Here is an 18,007-nt window from a genome sequence, read left to right as displayed (position 1 = left end):
GTTATATTTTCCCACTTGTTCCTGTTGCCTGTAAACCAGTACAATTATGTGCAATATGCAGTATACAATATTCTACAAGTCTGAATGCTAATACTCTATGAATACTAGAAACTCACGTAGTCATATATTATAAAGCATGATTTAAAAGCTGTAGAACAGTTTGCACTGTAATTGTGCTGGTATTTCAATATTTAGTAGTCTTTTCTCCTTTACTAAACATGTGTTTGAATTTTCCCAACTTGAGAGAAATAGTAAAATTGTTTTCACTCACCATGATGATGCTAGCTTTCTTTCTTTATAAACATAACAATTTTCACTTTATAATATCAGTTAGAATTTCTGATTACCTCATATACGTTTCAAGAAACTTTGAATAGGCTTAACTAAAGGAGTTTATTAAGAGGAAGAGTTTGCAAAGCTAACAGAGGAAACTGTAATCCACATTTTATTAATTTTTTACCTTCAAGTACAACTCTTACCTGTACCATTCAATCTTTTAAAATCTGAACTTTGAACATGATGCATCAAATATGAAGCTGGATCATGTACTTTTTAACTCACACTAGACACTCATTGACTTTACTGAGAGTGCAGGATAAAAAAGTCCCTTACCAGACACTATAATGCGGCAAGTGATGAGCAGACCCAGAGCAGTACCCAGTGGAACCAAGTGCAGTGCCTTTAATGTGTTTTTGAGATTGTGACACCTGGTAAACCTACTGATTTTTTTGCCATTTGTGCCAAAGACAGCATCACTGACAGGATGCACGTTACTACCTAGGCGATTTCCTGAAAGACCTTTTCTAAAAGTCTTTTCTAAAAGACCTTCAAACATGGATCTAGTTCTAGACCAAGTATTAGCACTCTTATAAGTGTTCAAACCAAGGATAGTCAGCACAGTGAGTTTACTGTTAGGTCTTTGCTACAGCAGCCTGTTAATACTATCACAGATTAACAAGAGACATTCAAAACCAATGAGAAATTTAAAACTGATCATAAATTACTTCAGTTTTACCATTTCTGAAATTTAAATTGTTACCTATTTCCTATAAGCCATGCCATTTAGAAATTAAATGTTAATTAAAATAAATATAAAATCCTTACTGATTACACCAAAAGGTGACAAATATTTTAGGCTTCCACATAGCCTTTATCCACTAAGCAGTGGGTGCAAGAAGAAAAAAAGATATTTAAAGGAATCAAATAGTCTGAAGCTGGACAAATCAGACAAATGGGTTTGAGCTCAACGTTACAGAAAAATTTGAGACATTTTCCCTAAGAGCAATGAAATATGAAAATTACACAGAAAAAAATCACTTCATGCTGCCCACTACAAAAGCCTCAAGGATTCATTCCCATATCACTTACACCAGTGTTATTGTGGTGTAACTCTGCTCAGAACAGAAGCACTTCAGATTTACATTAGTGTGTTAATGAAGTAAGACTTTGGCCCTGAGATTTAGCACTTTCATTAGTAATTTATACTCTCATTAGGGATTTATAGAAATGGGAATCTAGGCTCAAATGCTAATTGAGAATTGTCAGTTGTAAATAAATGCTAACAAGACAAATTTGCTCCTGGTCACATTGAACAGAGAGCTGCATTTTACAAAACAAAACACTTCCTTTAATATAAAAAAAAATCTCGGATTAGTAGGATGCAAGTAACTGCTGCTCTGACATGTAGCCCCTCATGAGCAGACCCATGGCTCCTCCAGCTCTCACAACCAGTAGAGCATCCCCCAGCCTCCACCCTCTGCCCTCTGCAGGGGGTGGATGTGGCTGGGACTGTGTGTGTGCAAAATGTGAGCATGAAATGTGAGCGCTCTCTTCAGCCCCAGTGAATCCCCGTTGTGCTCTGGCACTGGGGCAAACAGAGACAGGGCCCAGCCTGGAAAAGCCCCCTGTGAGCAGGTGGGACATTTTGTATGAGCACATGGATGTTGTGCATGGTCCCATGGGACGTTGTGCATGGTCATGCAGGAGGAGGGCTCACAGTTTCACCAGCCTGCTGGTCACAGCAGCCTGGACCCACAGAGAGCTCTTCTCCCTGAGCCAAGCCTGACTCGTGCCAGCCCCTCACACACTAAACCCCACCACAAAGAGGCCCAAAGAGCATCAGAGAGGAATCAGAGCATACCTGGGCAGGTTTCTCATTTGTATGGCCAGGAGACCAGACACAGGTCATCAAAAAACATGCAACCACTGGTCAGTCTAGTTTTAGGTTAAGCTACATTACTGAGGTAAGATTTTAATCTTTCTAAACCCAGTGGAGATGGGTTCCTTACAGTAACTCGAACTGTGCTGCTCACTTGGTTTAGTTAAGCTTGGGCAGTACAGCTTAGGTCACATATCCAGCTGAATCCTATTTTCATTCTAACCCAAGATAATATATAAATTACAAAAAAGACATGCTAACTCCTGGATGAGCCATCTGACTTGCATAAACCTACAACAGCAAGACTGAAAATTGGTCTCAGTGTCAGCAAGAAAAACTCAGTTTTAATCCTCCTCTCTCTCCACCTTCGCTTGCCCTTCCAAATTAAAATAAATCCCTCCTCACTCTGGGTATCTTTCACATTGAAATACAATCCCTCGTGTAGCCAGAACAAAGTGAATTCCATACAAGAGCCTAGTCATCACTGGGAACTGTAACCAACACACAAATTTACAATGGTTGCATATCATTTTCTTTGAAAAGGAATTCAACTTAATCTAGTGAATTGCTGTAGGCAGCTATTAAGAAATAACAACAACAACAAAACCCAAAGCATTTTATGTATTTAAGGAAAAAAACAACAAGGAATTGCCAGTTTTGCTTGTTTGCTTTTTTTTAAAAGAGACATCATTCAGTACTTTCAAAATCCACTAACCAAAAGATAACAAGAGACAGGATGTTCTCCGAAGTTACAAAAAAAGCCTCCAGGAATGTCAGCTTTTCAGAAAAAATAAGAAGGTTTTCAAAGGGACATGACGAAGTTTGGTACCAAAAGTCCCTAATGATGGATGATAATGCTGTCCACTCAGCATTACGTACCTGTCATCTGAGTCTTCAGATAATCCTCCCTAGTAGCCTCTGTCATGGTGCAAGGGCCCTCAGGCTCTCTTAGCATGCCCCACCATGACCCAAGGACAGTTTCTGGTTTACATTTTACTGGGACATCGCTTACCAGATGACACACCGAAACACTTGCATGATATAAACTTTCATAAAATAAACCTTTTGGTTTTTTCCAGGATTACGGTCTCTTACCATCATCTTTTATGCCTTTGCAATATCTTAATGCATCTTTTTTTCAATGCCCATCTTTTCCCTCAGAATAGTTTTCTATTATATTAGTGTGCTCCAGGGTCATAGCCTCAAGTACAAAGGAAAAGGAGGAGAAAAGAAGCAGAAAGCTGCACCATGCCCCTTCGTTGAACAGGCTTCTCCAGGTGAAGTGCTGCTCTGTCTTGGTACAGACAGACACAAGGCTTTTCTCAACCTGCCCCAACCAGACAGTAAAATATTAATCCTGGGATGTCTTATTTCAGTCAAAGCCTAAAAGAAATGGGTAAGAGAAAAAGAGAGGGAGACACCAACACTCCTTATCTTAAATCTGATAACTATTTATATAACCCTTCTAGATCAACTCGGTACAGTGCTTCCCAGCTTCTCCTTGTTTCCTGAACTAGGGAGCCCTTAGGTTAATAGCCTCTAGACTTTACTGTGTCTCAGAGCAGAAAAAGTCTTGGAGACAAAAGCAATAGCCGGAGGCACTGAATTTAAATCTCACCTCCCCTACACACTTCTTGTGTGACCTTGAGCAGGTTATTTAGGGTGAGGATCTCAAAGGAAGTCAAACACCCAAATTTCCCTGATTTCAAGGGGAATCAGATACATACTCTAATGAAGGCACTTCCATGAGTCTCCTAGGATTAACAGAATACTACTCCCCTTTTACTCTCTAAGAAAAGGGCACTGAAGTGCAGGGACAAAAATTTGGGTGATTATTTTTTTTTTAATTCTTTGGGAATGTATTAAAAAAAAAACCTAATTAAGCACGGAGCCTTCACAGAAATCAAATCAATGAGGCAAGGTGAACCTGTCTGGGCCTCTGTAAAGCTAATGAACCCTTGCCTACTGTTCCACCAATGTGTGTACAGCACTTCTCTTAGTTTACTCTTCTTTAAATACTAGATTCCTAATCTTCAAAATATTTTTTTTATTTTCATATCTCTAAACATTTGTCTTATTTCATTCGCTTTCTTATTCTTTTTATCTTCTTTTCTTTACACCCCAAGTCTCTTTTCCTCTCCACTTACCTCACAGCAGGGCACAGCCTCCCTTTGCTCACGGTGGCTAGCCTCTGTGGTCTCCTCTCCAGCTCTCCTGCCTCTCAGCCCCACATTTTGTCTAGCTACAATTCTCTCCTTTCTCACTTTACCTCTGCCAAAAAATAATAGTCATGGAGAACAGAAGGACAATATTTGGAAAGCAATTACTTTTAAACAGATTCGCCTCAATTCTTTGTGCAGTTCCACATATACTTGTGTTTATCACCCAACTTTTAAAAACCACTGCTATGAAAAAAAATTCACTGCTACTGTGTGCACTTCTGGGCTCCACAACTAAAGAAGGATGTGAACGCCCTTGAATGCGTCCAGAGGAGGGCAACCAAGCTGGAGAAAGGGCTGGAAGGCATGTCCTGTGAGGAGCAGCTAAGGACTTTGGGCTTGTTTAGTTTGGAGAGAAGGAGGCTGAGGGGCGACCTCATTGCTCTCCACAGCTTCCTGAGGAGGGGGAGTGGGGAGGGAGGTGCTGGTCGCTTCTGCCTGGGATCCAGTGATAAGATGCATGGCAATGGTTCAAAGCTCTGCCAGGGGAGGTTTAAACTGGACATCAGGAAACATTTCTTCACCAAGAGAGCAGTCGAACACTGTAACAGTCTCCCTAGGGAGGTGGTTGATGCCCCAGGCCTGTCAGTGTTTAATAGACATTGGCACAATGCCCTTAACAACATGCTTTAACTTCTGGTCAGCCCTGAACTGGTCAGGCAGATGGACTAGATGATTGTCGTAGGTCCCTTCTAACTGAAATAGTCTATTCTATGCCCTTAAAATCATTTAAGTACATTTCCCGGCGAAGGTCACATTCTGGAGGAGAGAAGTGAACAATGGTCAGGAATAAAGTAACCATTTTATTATAATGCTAGTAATTTTGAAGGTGTGGGGTTTTTTTAATTGTGAGTGCCAGAAAAGAAGTGTCTGTAAGACAACCAGTTTTTAGTACCGTCCTCAGGTCAAATTGGGCAATCACAGAGAAAGACATACATGATGTTACTGTTGTATCATATACGTTTTTAAAAATGTAAGCATAATCCTTTGTTCAGGATAGTTACTGACTTCAGTCTAAAGAGAGAGTGTAAAGTTCTCACAGACCCAGTCCAGATGTCAGGTGTGAAAGAAATAAAAGTCCCATCCCCTAAGTATATCACAGTATTAGAGCATGTATTGTTTGGAAATTATGTAAAGAAAGTGTGGATGGTTTAGTTTTGTGCAACTGAAATGATGCAGAACCACAGCAGATGAAAAGAGCTTAGGGGCAGATCACTCTGAGGAGTCTTTCTCCTTTCAGGACAGCTGGTTTTTTGTGGAAGAACGTACCTAGATAGTAATGCAAATTCTTCCTACATATTTTCCATCAATTTGCTTTACAGGGAATGGAAGAGAAAGAAATGTTCACTTATATCTATTTTTATATCCATGAACTATGTAAATAATATATACAGAGCATCAAGAACACAGATGTATTGAGTCCCATCTCTGAGGTAGACCATGGATCTCTCAGACATCAAAACATTTGCCATTTTCCACTGTGAAAAGAGATCAGTCTAATAACTGAAAGTCCAAGAGCTTCAGACTCTGAGCAATCTCTTTACCATACCATTCCTTTCCCATTCCTTCCAGCAATAGCAACTTATGCTGCAATGTTACTCTGCTGCCGTTGATTAGTTCTCCATGGAACAGGATATGCCAATTATTCATGTGCAGAGCGAGGGGAGTTTTCTTCAGTGCACAATCTGTATGCCAAAAGTGTTGTTTCATCTATGCTGGATTCAGTAAAACTCCCCAAATTATTTTAGTTAGGGGACAAATTTGAGGAAGTGAGAAATTTCAGGAAGAGAGTTACAAGAACGAGAATCTCCTTTTAATTCCAGTACCAATTCCAGTAGTACAGGCACCTCTCTGTGAAATAGAAAACTCAAGTACACATTTTCCTCTCCTACCTACCAGCATAGTGCCCTAACCATGACATTATCAAAATTTGGCAGAGAGTCAGGGAAAGACCTATTCCTTAGGGATGTTGTTCAGCTTGGCCTAAACAACCAAACATTCAGTGTGACAGAGGCTGTCTTCTGAGGTGACCATCCTCAATTCCATACTAGAGCTATACTCACCTGCTTGTCACAGATTCTTAACTGGGATTTCAGTTATAGATGCAAAATAGAGCCAAGATCAAGCCTTTTTTTCCAAGCTCTGCCCTAACTCACCAAAGAATGGGTCTGAGACTGTCACTTGCCTTTTCAGGAACCACACAAACAAGTTACTATGCTTTTTCACTGAAGCTGCACCCAAATTTGCCATGTTGTTCTCCAAGTTTACTGCATTTGTCAGAAGCTCTGCATACCTTTAAATGAATACACACATGGAGAACTTGTGCACTCAGGAAGTCATAGACTGCAATTTAAGAGTCTAGGATAAATGCAATAGCTGGATAACGGTTTAAAAATAAAAAATAAAATAAGAAATGGGAAAACTACATTGGCAACTGAATTTTCATCTTTAGGGCTGTGTTAAATCCCACTTAAAAGGGGAAAAAAATTACATCTCATAGAACTATTTCTTTAGAGGATTCTCAGAAAAGGCAACAATGTTGCACCACTTACTCTCAAGCCATGCTTTAAAAATGTCCCTACTGCCATGAGAGGACCTCCTGGTGCAGCTCGGTTTGGGCTTTTGGTGTGACACAGTGACTGAAAGGGTCCCTGAGTCTATAAGGAGAGGTAACAGCCGTAGAAGTAGACAAAGCATCAGTGCAAGCCTTCTGGTGTACGTTGTTAACAAGGTCATTACTGGAACCCATCTTGGGCTGTAGTATCCACGTGTGAAAGGGAACAAACTTACTGCACAGAAGGAGGTTCACTCTATCGAGATTACCTAGTGACATGACAGAGACAATCTAATTACAAATTCCATATATGGAATTGTGCAGCTAATCAACTCCATATACACGTCTACATATAGATACACAACTCCTGAAGCTCTCACTGTCTGAAAGATGGGCTTCATCCTGTAGGATGGACACAGAGATTTAGGGTGAGGTTCTGCACTGTGTCATGTGAGATTCCAAAGCATGATCATAATGATGCCTTCTGCGTGAAAGAGTACAACTTTTAATGCAAGTTTACACCAGGAAGCACCCAAGCACAAATTTGGGAATGTAGGTGGCTCTCGTATTGAGTCAGCCTACATAGCAGAGGGGACCTGCTGTGAATGCTGTTTGATCCCCGGCACGTCCTCTCCTGAAGAAGCCATTCAAAGGCACACTGAGCTCATTTCACATTTTCTGGCTTTGATGGGGAAAAGCAGGGGATGCTGCTTCCTAAGGAACTTCCATTCCTGCATTGCTTGGCAGATTTTAGGCTAGCACAACTGCCCTGGGCCTGTGCTCGAAACCTGCAATCTCATACTGTAGCCATTTCCACAAACACTTCTCATTCAATATCTCATTTGTCTCCACCTTCAAACACTCCTCACCTTCCCATGGCATTTCCCAGGATGTGACAGAAGGTGGTAAATTCCCTTCTTCAGCCTTAGACTCTGCATTTAACCATACCTACACGACCCCAGGTGGCCACACCTGTTGACCACCACCATTTCCTTAGCAATACAGGTACAGGGAGATTTAATCTGATCAATCAGCAATAATCTCATACAGCAACAGCCAGCTACATGAAAGGCCATTACTATAACCATCCAGCACCACTGTCCCACAAACAGTGCTCGTTAGGTCAGATGATCACAGTGAATACAGTCCTTCTGCTCAGAAGCTGTGATTAATCTCAATTAGTTAACAACACTGTATTTACCAATTCAGTGTTTGTCACTTAAAATCTCAGTTTTACCTACATTTAACACCAAGCAGTCCTTGAGGTGAGAGAGTTGCCCCTGTCGGGTTTAATTCTGTTACCCACCACTGGATAGAGCCTTGACCCTCTTTACACAGTCATATTCTCTTAAATCGTACCAAGTTACCATACTTGGCTTATCAATGTCCTCTTTTTAATTTAGTATGACTGCAATGAAGTTAAAAATGCCATTAATGCAGAATGCAGTAATTAGCACTCACCTAGACCATGCAACAAAATACTGCTTGGTATACAGGTCTTAATAGTGTAACACAAGTTATAGCCAAAGCTTGCCTTAAAATAAACTAGGTGTTTAAAAGTACTGTGGGGATTATTCACATGATTAGCTTCCATTTAAAGTCAGTACGACTTCTTGTATGAAATAAAGCAAGTGCATTTACCCAAGGTATCATATGGAGATACGTAACTGCAGGATATTCAAAAATCAACCTTGTTAGTATCAAGGTGGAGCCTTCATTTCCTTTTCTGATCCTGTCTCTTTTACTTTCTCCTTTTGAGAAACCATTTCCCATTTAAATGAATAAAATTATTAATACAATTTATTCCACCATGAAGTATAATAAGTACCTCAGGGAAAAGATAATTAGAGAAGAAACCTACCTCACAGAGTTTGTGGTCTACAATGGTTTCCTCTCATAAAAATATTAACACCCTGTACACATTTTTCAGCCTGCTTCTGAGAGGTGCTGAATGGACATAATGCAATAGCAAAGGGTTTTTAACTAAGGCAGAATCAGGTTTAGAAATCTCCCACCCTAGTTAGGCTAGACCTTGATAATGTCATCTTCAGGAAATGTGGGGTCTCAGATAAGTAAACATTGTGCTTTTTTTTGTTCATATTCAAACACCTATCTATATAATGGTCTATCTATAAATCATTACTTATGATTACTCCTAACAATATGACTGCACAAGCAAAGCTGTCAGAAAGCTCCTTCTGCACTGGCCTGTAACTTGTCCACTTCTTTCAGGCAGAAAAGATACAATTTATCTAAACAATTTAGCTGAAATTTTAATGAGTTTAAGCTAAATAACATATCTGAATAACAAAAAAAATTACAAAAATTTACAAGAACATTGAGGGTTTGGGGGAAAAGGATTGTATGTTTTCTCACAGGCCATTTACACAGAACTTAATGTATCTTTGACTAAGTGACTCGGTAAACAGTATCACATGAAGTAAGGTTTTCAATTTTTTTTCTAATGTTCTTTATTGAACTTGTTAAAGAGCACAACATCCCAAAAAAGAAGCAAAGCCTTGTTCTGGCAAATCTACAGCTTAAGCCAGCTATAGCACCTCTACTGGATTTAGCTCTTACACATTATATTATATGGCTCTAGCCCCTTCCATTTGTGCCTCATAAGAGCAAACACCGCTCACCAATGCTAGTTCCAGCTAAATGTCACCTAGTGGGGCAAGCGGAGAGCAGACAGTGAGGCTGAGATGAAAGCCAGCTTTCCAGCTTCCAGCAGTCAGCACACAACCGCTGTGCAAGTCATTTTAGCAAGAGCCCCTAAACCTTCAAAACAGTGTGAGAGATGTTTGCCCTGCCTACCACTGCTAGTAGGGTGCTTGTGCAGGCCCTCATGCACGCAACACCAGCAACAGGCTCTTCTCTCATACTGTAGCTGGGCTCAGACTCCCCTTTACTGAGCAACTTTCAGCCCTCCTGATGGTGTCTCTCAGGCCTCAGAATTGGGGAAAAGCTGCAGCTCATACCACTGTTGAGGTCAAAGATGAAACCCTTCAGATAGCCACACTCCTCTGTGATAGCTCACGCAGAGGGTCCTGCTCCTGCCCTGCAACCTGACCTTCCCTGGCACCTCATGGTACCCAGGATGCTAAAGTTTGGAGAAATCATGGCTTGTAGGATGCTCTATTTCTTCAAAATATAGAGAGGGTAGACCATGCAACACCTCTTTCTAAAAAGCTTTCCCCTTGTCAGACTACATACATGGGTCAAGGAGGGAAAAAAAAAAAACCTTCAGAACCTCTGAATCAAATTCCTCTCCTGCCAGCCAGGTCTTCTAACCTCTCTCCCTCATTCTCTATTAGGCTAAAGCAGAGAGAACACTTACTTCTGTCAAACCAACATCTGACTATTAGTTAATTAACCTTTGTATTTACAAGATTCTAGAAAATTATAAAAGAAAATGCTTCGGAGGACAGAGGATAATTTGAAAGAAATCATTTATACAGGTAAAATAAATGTGACAGAGAGTGATATTCCACGCAGTAAGGCAAGAACAGAGGAAAAATATTGGATACAAGATATAGTCAAGGATGCTAGCCCTGAGAGCAGTACTGAAGAATGGAGACCCAACTTTTCAGTACAAGTAATATCAGGGATTTATAGCAAGAACACAGACAAAAGCCCACATCTTTCTTAAACTTTTAGAGATTTTTAGAGTTGTAACTTTTAAATGTAACAGTAGTGGTTTGGACCTTTGACAAAAAACTGGCTTTGAGCCTGACTAGTCTGAAAGCAAAATGTAGAAGTCATCCCAAACATTTTTGGAAATTGTTAAAAAATGCCCTTCTACCCTCTTACTTTGATCCTCTTGTCCAAAGTCAGATTATCAACCCAAGGGATGAAAGAAGCACAACAGAGACATGAACTCTGAAATTGTTATTTTTAGATGTGAGTAGGTCTCTCTGGTTGGTGAAATGAAGTTGAGTATCCATGGAAAGGCAAGCAAAATGGTATTAAACTTAAAAGCTATTCTAAATCACAGCAGAGTATTAATTTCCTAACCTTGCATATTCTGCTGTTGTTGGCTTGGCTGTTTCTCTGAATTGGCCTTGAGGAACTAAGGCTAGTGTCCTGAGCGGTGGTCCCAGCCCTGCCTACAAAAACCTGCTCTGCGATAAAGTATATACATAAGTTGTTTACTCAGAGATCAAAAAACTTTCAGGTAACTATTATTTGGCACAAAGAGCTGACTGGCCTTTAAAAGGGAAGAGGGGGGAGGAAAGATCCATAAAAACTGGAGGGTGTTGACTAGGCTGGATATTACTAAAAAGCAGTTCATCTCAGATTTCAGTCAACTAGACTTTATTAAATTAGATGGTTTTCAACAGCGCTGCTTATCTTCCTTCATACATACCATTATCACTGTTACCTGGTGTTTCCCAAATAAGTGTGTCAAGGCACCCAATAAAGCCATTAATGGACATGTAATAAACCATATTGTCTCTCAATGGAAACACAAAAAATAATTTTTACTGCATATTATAAATACTGATCCTTGATAAGCATAAAATCAATACAATGTTCATCGTACAAAGCAACAATTCCTAAAAGACAGTTTATTTGTTCCTGTGAGTGATGGGATTCATCAATTCACAGAATTGTGCCCTAGTAAAAAACACTAAATCGTGATTCGAATAAACTGAAGTCATTAAAATCAGCTTTTGCGTCCCACAAAAAGCTCCTGTTTTGACAGAAAAAGCATTTACTTTTCACAAAAATTTAAATTAAAAAAAAAAAATCCCAGTAGAATTTGCAGATTAGGAGAGAAGCACCAGTCTGAAGCTCTGCACTAGAAAACTCAGATTGTATACTCCTACTGAATTCCACTGCCAAAAGGGCAAGTAAGCAATAAAAAATTAAAATCTTGTCAGTTAACTTTTCATCTAGTATAGATACTTACAAGCTTTGTTTTGAATGGGGGGAAGTATACAACAGAGCAGAATTCAGCAAATTCCACTTCCATTTCATCACTGTGTACATTACTTTGCTGGTAGACTTGGAATACTCAGTTGTCAAGAAAATAAAATAGATGTGACCATTTAAATGGACTAAAATACAAAATAAATTAATTAATTGAATTATGTGTATGCTTCATCTTCAAACTATAATCTCATCTAAGAACCACCACCACACACATAAAAGCAGGAAATCAAGGAAGGATGGCATGGTGAAAAGGTTTTATTGGTTTTGGTTTAAATGGCAGTACTGTCATGAGAAACAGGCAACTTGTGCAGACTGCTGCAAATGAGTTCTAATTAAGACAGAACACTGCAGAAAGATAAGCAAGACATAGAATATATAATTGTAATAGAAAAAAAAGCCATCACAGGATAAATTTTTATATTTAGAAGGCCTTGTTTGATGTCCTTCCACTTATAAAGACAGCTGTGCAAATAACAAGCAGAAATGACATAGAGAAACCATGTGTTATAAATACTAGCAAAACTTTCCAAAATATATTTGTTAATTGACAAATCTGTTACAACTGCAAATCTCCTACAGGAGAAAATTCTGCCTGTCTTGCTGTCCCGGAAGCAAAGAACTCCAGTGCATGCATACTCCCGCTTCTGCTTCTGCAAAACAGCAGGTTAGAACCTAGCAATGATCTAGAGTTTCATGTTTTCTAGTCTGAACTTCCATGAACAGCAGCGTGTGTTAGAGCTAGAAAGCCCATGAGCACCACAGTTATTCCTGAGCTTTGTCCACGGGTCCTTTCACTCTCAGTCCTTTGCATGGACACAGTTATATCATGTCCTTGCAACAGAAATCTCATCTCTGCAGATTCTGATATGTCTTCATGGTATTTCAGTGAACCACGTTAAGTAGGTAAGAGCAGAAAGGGAAGATAATGTTTCTCAGAGTCTTTTAAGTCTGCATCTTCAAAGGTGTTTGGTCACTGTCAATGCTTGAACAAAGCTGGCTGGTAGGGGGCTTGAGCAGTGACCCCCAATTTTTGGTTTTTAAATATAGATCAGACTACTAACAAACTCAATTTTTCTTGTAGGTCATCTGACACCCATATCACGTTCTGTTTGATAACAATTTCTTTTCATGGACCAGGTGAGGAACACCCCCAACCTCAATACCATTCTTGGAGATCTACTGAGCAGGAGGGACAGCATCACTAATATGATCAAAGATACCTATCAAACACTACATTTTCATGTACACACAGCCATGATCATCTATAATTAGAAACAGTTTCAGCACCTTCTTATAACAGACTAAATGATACTGGCAGTAAATACACACAATACTACTTTTACCTCTGCAGGTGGGCAGTATCAACTGGCACCATCATAAACGAAATTAATTCTTGTTCATATTTTATATACACAAAAAAAAAAAACCCAAACAACTATTTTAGAGTGACTGTTTCCAGTTATGCAGAAAGATTACACAAGATTAAAGAGATGAACATGCAATAATAACAACACCAACTAAAATTAAGAATGCCAAACAGACCCTATTTCATGAACCCATAACTTCCCAAAGCATTCATACTGTCATGAGGCATTCAATGCTTGATCTTTCCTGCAGATTACATTCATTTGTAAATTTGAATAAAATGCAGAGAAAGAAGCTCCTCTCTTTCTTTACATTTTCCTGCCCGAGATAAAGTCTAACCATGTATTTTGGGCAGCATTACAAAAGAGGAGACTGTAGTGTGAAGCCTGGGAAGGAAATGACCCTTGCCGAAGTGTGCATGCTTTGGCTGGGTTAAAAAAGAAGCAGCAGCATTTGAAAAGCTGTTTGTGAAAACAAATGAAGAATAGTTTAAATTAATCTCACTCTCTTTTTTCCCCTTACATGCACATCCTCCCTGGAACCTCCTCATTAAACTCACTACTTACATGTCTTCATATCCAAAGCCAGTTGCAATAACAAGAACTTACATTTGTCCAATAAAACCTACAAACAGTGCTGAATATTTTTGCACGCCATCTACTGGTACTTTTTTCCCAAAACCATGACATCTATCATTAAAAAAATATTTTTGTCATGAAAGACATAGTTGAGCAATTTCAACCTTGCATGGAGCTCAAGCTTTTGCAGCCAAGCTGGAGCACTTCTTGCCTGCAGCAACTGAATTTTGCTGCATAGATTATCAATTTTGATGTGTTTAAGCAACCAGTCATCAGGTGCATAAGCAGTAGCTTCCCTCCCAACTCTCTGCTCCTGCCTCTGCAAGGAGTTAATGCCACCATCCCTGCACTCCTCAGTGATTCTCATCCATCGATACACAGCCTCGCTCCCAACACATCAGCCACAAACTCTATTCTCACCGACATACTCTCCCCACATTTCCACAGTCCTTTAGTGAGGATCTGTGAACAAACTCACCCCCCTACACAAATAACCCCCACACACATACACAGAATTACAGAGGCTTTTTAAAGCTTTTTGAATAGTTATTTGATCTCTCTCTGCCATAAGACTTCATAATAACTCCAGGCCCTTTCCTTAGCTTCTTAATGCTGCCAGCTCTCCCACTTCCATGAGCCAGTGTTTCATAAAGCCCCAGCTGCTGCAATCAAGATATCTGCAAGGGAAGCTCAAATCTTGTTTTTAAAGTAAATTTTCAGTCTTTGCAGACAAAAAGTCTGAAAGCACTAGGGCCCCAGGCTCAAAAACAGGCAAACAAGCCCTAAATGCATTATTAAAAAAAAATAATCGAAGCCTTGGAAAGAATAACTCATTAGTTTTGAATTCTTTAGATAGATAATGCTAATTTTTGGTGAACACCAATCAGATTCCGCCTTAAAAAAAAAAAGTTACAAAAAAAGGTTTCAAATTGACCAACAGATTTAGCCCTTTACGCCCTGCCTCTCCTCCTGGCAGGCTTTCAGTTCATCAGTTGCTGAGATTGCAGGTCCCAAACTCCTGGCCTACAAGGAGCTGAGACCTTCCAGCAGTTAGGCTGGCTTCAGCCTGCTCTTAAATGGAACTGCATGTCGCAGGCCTTTGAGATAAATGCCTTTATTAAAATGCAGGGCAAAATCTCTACAAAGGTCCAATGCCGCTGAGCAGAACAGAAGGGAAAACTTGTGGTGTGAGTATGAGTGAAGGTGCACTGAGCCTGTGTACGTCGGATTTTGTCGTGTCCCACACAGCTCTGCATATTCTGTGCTCTCACTTAATTGGAAGTGTGATATACATCTGCCACATTTTTAACTGATTATTCTACACCTGTCTTTGCCAAAACCACCTTCAGTCATAATAACACTACCGTTTCTAGAGTAGACAAATAAGTAAGTCCCTTAGGAGGTAAACACACAAGTCCTTTTTCCCTATATTTAAATATAACACGTTTTCTAGTGAATAAATATAACCTTTGTATCCCATATCAAGGAGTAGCCTTACTAAAATAAACACAGAGATTTTTATACACATCCAAGCTGCAGACCTAAAAGCCAACGTATGTACATGCAAGATCTTTTTTTCATCAGTCTATAGTGATACATATGTGCAAACAAATGTAAAAGGTATAGCTCATCAGGAGTGTGTCAGACAGATTTGTACCTGTGTACCAGGCTAAAATTTGGCTTTTCCAGGCCAGTTTTTCAGAAACTCATTTTATAAAACCTTGATCTGTATATTTCAAATTGTAAACAAGCCTTCCCTATAATAAGTTGTCTGGAAAACCTTTAGCAAGTAGAGTGGATACAACTCACATATGAGTAAAGCTGTCTTCACTGGATCAAAGAATGAGAAGAGCATCCAAATTCCCGTAGATGTCTGGAACAGTTACTGTAAAATAAGTAATTTTTAACCAAGGTGTACTGTACAGACAAGGCAGTATTAAAAAAAAACAAAACAACCCTACCTTAAAATACCAATGTAAATAAATGTGAAACTATTTTAAAAGAACAAATGTTGTGTAGACACACAGGAGGAACATCTTCTGTTTTCTGAGTACTTTACAGGAGCTACCTCAAGCTTCTTTTACCTCTTAAACCCATCTCCAGCCCTATACCAGCCCTTCAGCCTAGCATACACATTTCATGGGCAGTGTCCTCTCCCTTCAGGTCTTCACCATCTTAACCTGCACTTCTGCCTGCAATCGATACTCGCCGCTTTCTATCCTTACCAGCCTCACATGCCTTGCTTATCCCCAGTGGCTTGTGTTTGCCTCTCTTGGCTGAAGCTACAAACTTGTATATGCAGAAATGTGTTTTTAAAGCACAATGTAAAGATGGTGCATTAGACTAAAGACAGATTTGAGCATCCTTCCTCATTCTGAGTGCTATCTTGTTCTTCCAATAGTCCCATTCAATCCTGTGGGCCAAATTTTGTCATTCCCTTTGTCATGTAGAGTAGTATCTCGGCCTTTGAATAGTCCCACTGATTTAAATGGGACTTATTCACACAATCAGCCATTAGTAAGAATGGAAAGAGAAGCTGACATTATGTAGTAACATTTCTAATATATGTCTTCTGATGGCACAGAACAACCTACTTAATGATGAAACCTTAGCAAAAATGTAACTGTCATTGCTATTTGTTTTTTGACAAACTAGAAAAATGCTCATTTCTGTGAATGACATTAGCTCTAAAGAATATTGTCCAAAATATATTATGGTCATGCAATGAAAGCTCAGAATACAACAGACCTATGCATCTGTTTTTATATTACAGTATAGCAGAAATGGTATATTATCTAAAAGAAGAAATATATTATCTGTGTTTAACACCAACAATCTGTCCATTCACAAAACAAAGATATGACAAAGAACGCAAATAAATAAATACATACATAGCTCACCAAATGCACATACAGGTGGAAATAAAATTTAGCTAGTTGAAAATTCACTTCTATGCATATTATCCAACATTTTAAGGTATTTATATGTTAGCATGATTAATTTTCAGTACACAGAAGCGTAAAGCCACTGAGTCTTCTGAGGAACAAGAAATGAAGGGTAAGACCTCAAAACATAAAGGAACTTAACCTTTGAAATGGTCATATTTGTTGAATTAATGCCTTCTCTGTGTTGCAGACCAAACCAAAGTCTTAAAACAAAAGAGCTCCTTTAAACAAGCTCCGGTGAAAGGAATAGATCTGTTAAAAATAGCATTGCAGGTGCCACAATATTATTGTGTATACATTGCTGCTGTATTTTTAATAGTCACTCATTCCTTTGGAGAGCAACTTGTAAAAGAATTATTCATTCTCTCTGTGCATACATTTTGCAAATAATTCACTGTACTTTTCCAAATTATTTCCAAAGTGTACACACACAGGAAAGGATACAAAACTTTTCCCAGGCTACATTTGAAAGCTTGTCAGCACTCAGAGCTAAGGCCTTTAATCCCAGGCTTTAAATAATTTAGGTAACACTTGATTACTCCATTGCTGGAACGTCAAGCTCTGCAAAATCTGAGTAACACAATATTTGAGGGGAAAAGAGAGAATACTCTACTATAATCACTTAAGTAAAATACATTTCCTGCAAACAAAACATGAACGTCAGCCTGGTGTTTGCAATGTAAGCTGTGGTAAAGCACCACTGAGGTTACCCCTCAAATAACACTTCATTCTGGTTTCCACTAACAAAATCCTTTAGTAAGGAGTTCTGTGGTGCACTAGTCACAGCTTACATGCTACAAACTATGATAGTCAGAGGGCTTAAGGAACAGCTTTCCTTAGGTTCATACTATTTAGTGATACACCCTAGCTAAAATGTGCACATTGACTTCAGACAAACAAAAAAGCCCACCCCCCACGACACACGCACTCACACAATTTAGTCAGCAGAAAAGCAAAATAAGTTTTTACCTTTCTTGTGGACTAATTTTTTTTCTTGAGAGAACAATTTCATTTTCTCAGGTAATCCACAGGGGATTCAATATTTGCTGTCTCTATGCATTTGTTAAATAAAAAAATAGTACAAATTGCTTTGTTCTCTTAGGTACATCTGTACCTGTACTGTTAGCAAAGTCTGAACTACCTGCATTTTTCAGTCATGTTCTCCACTCAAAAAATAGTTTTAGCCAACAAACTAAACTTATCTGTACAAAGTTATTTAGATAATTTTCATGGGGGTAAGATGCATGAAC

This window comes from Falco cherrug, chromosome 3 (genome assembly GCF_023634085.1).
Source record: "Falco cherrug isolate bFalChe1 chromosome 3, bFalChe1.pri, whole genome shotgun sequence".
In the NCBI taxonomy this organism is placed as follows: domain Eukaryota; kingdom Metazoa; phylum Chordata; class Aves; order Falconiformes; family Falconidae; genus Falco; species Falco cherrug.
Note: the sequence above shows the minus strand (reverse complement) of the source record.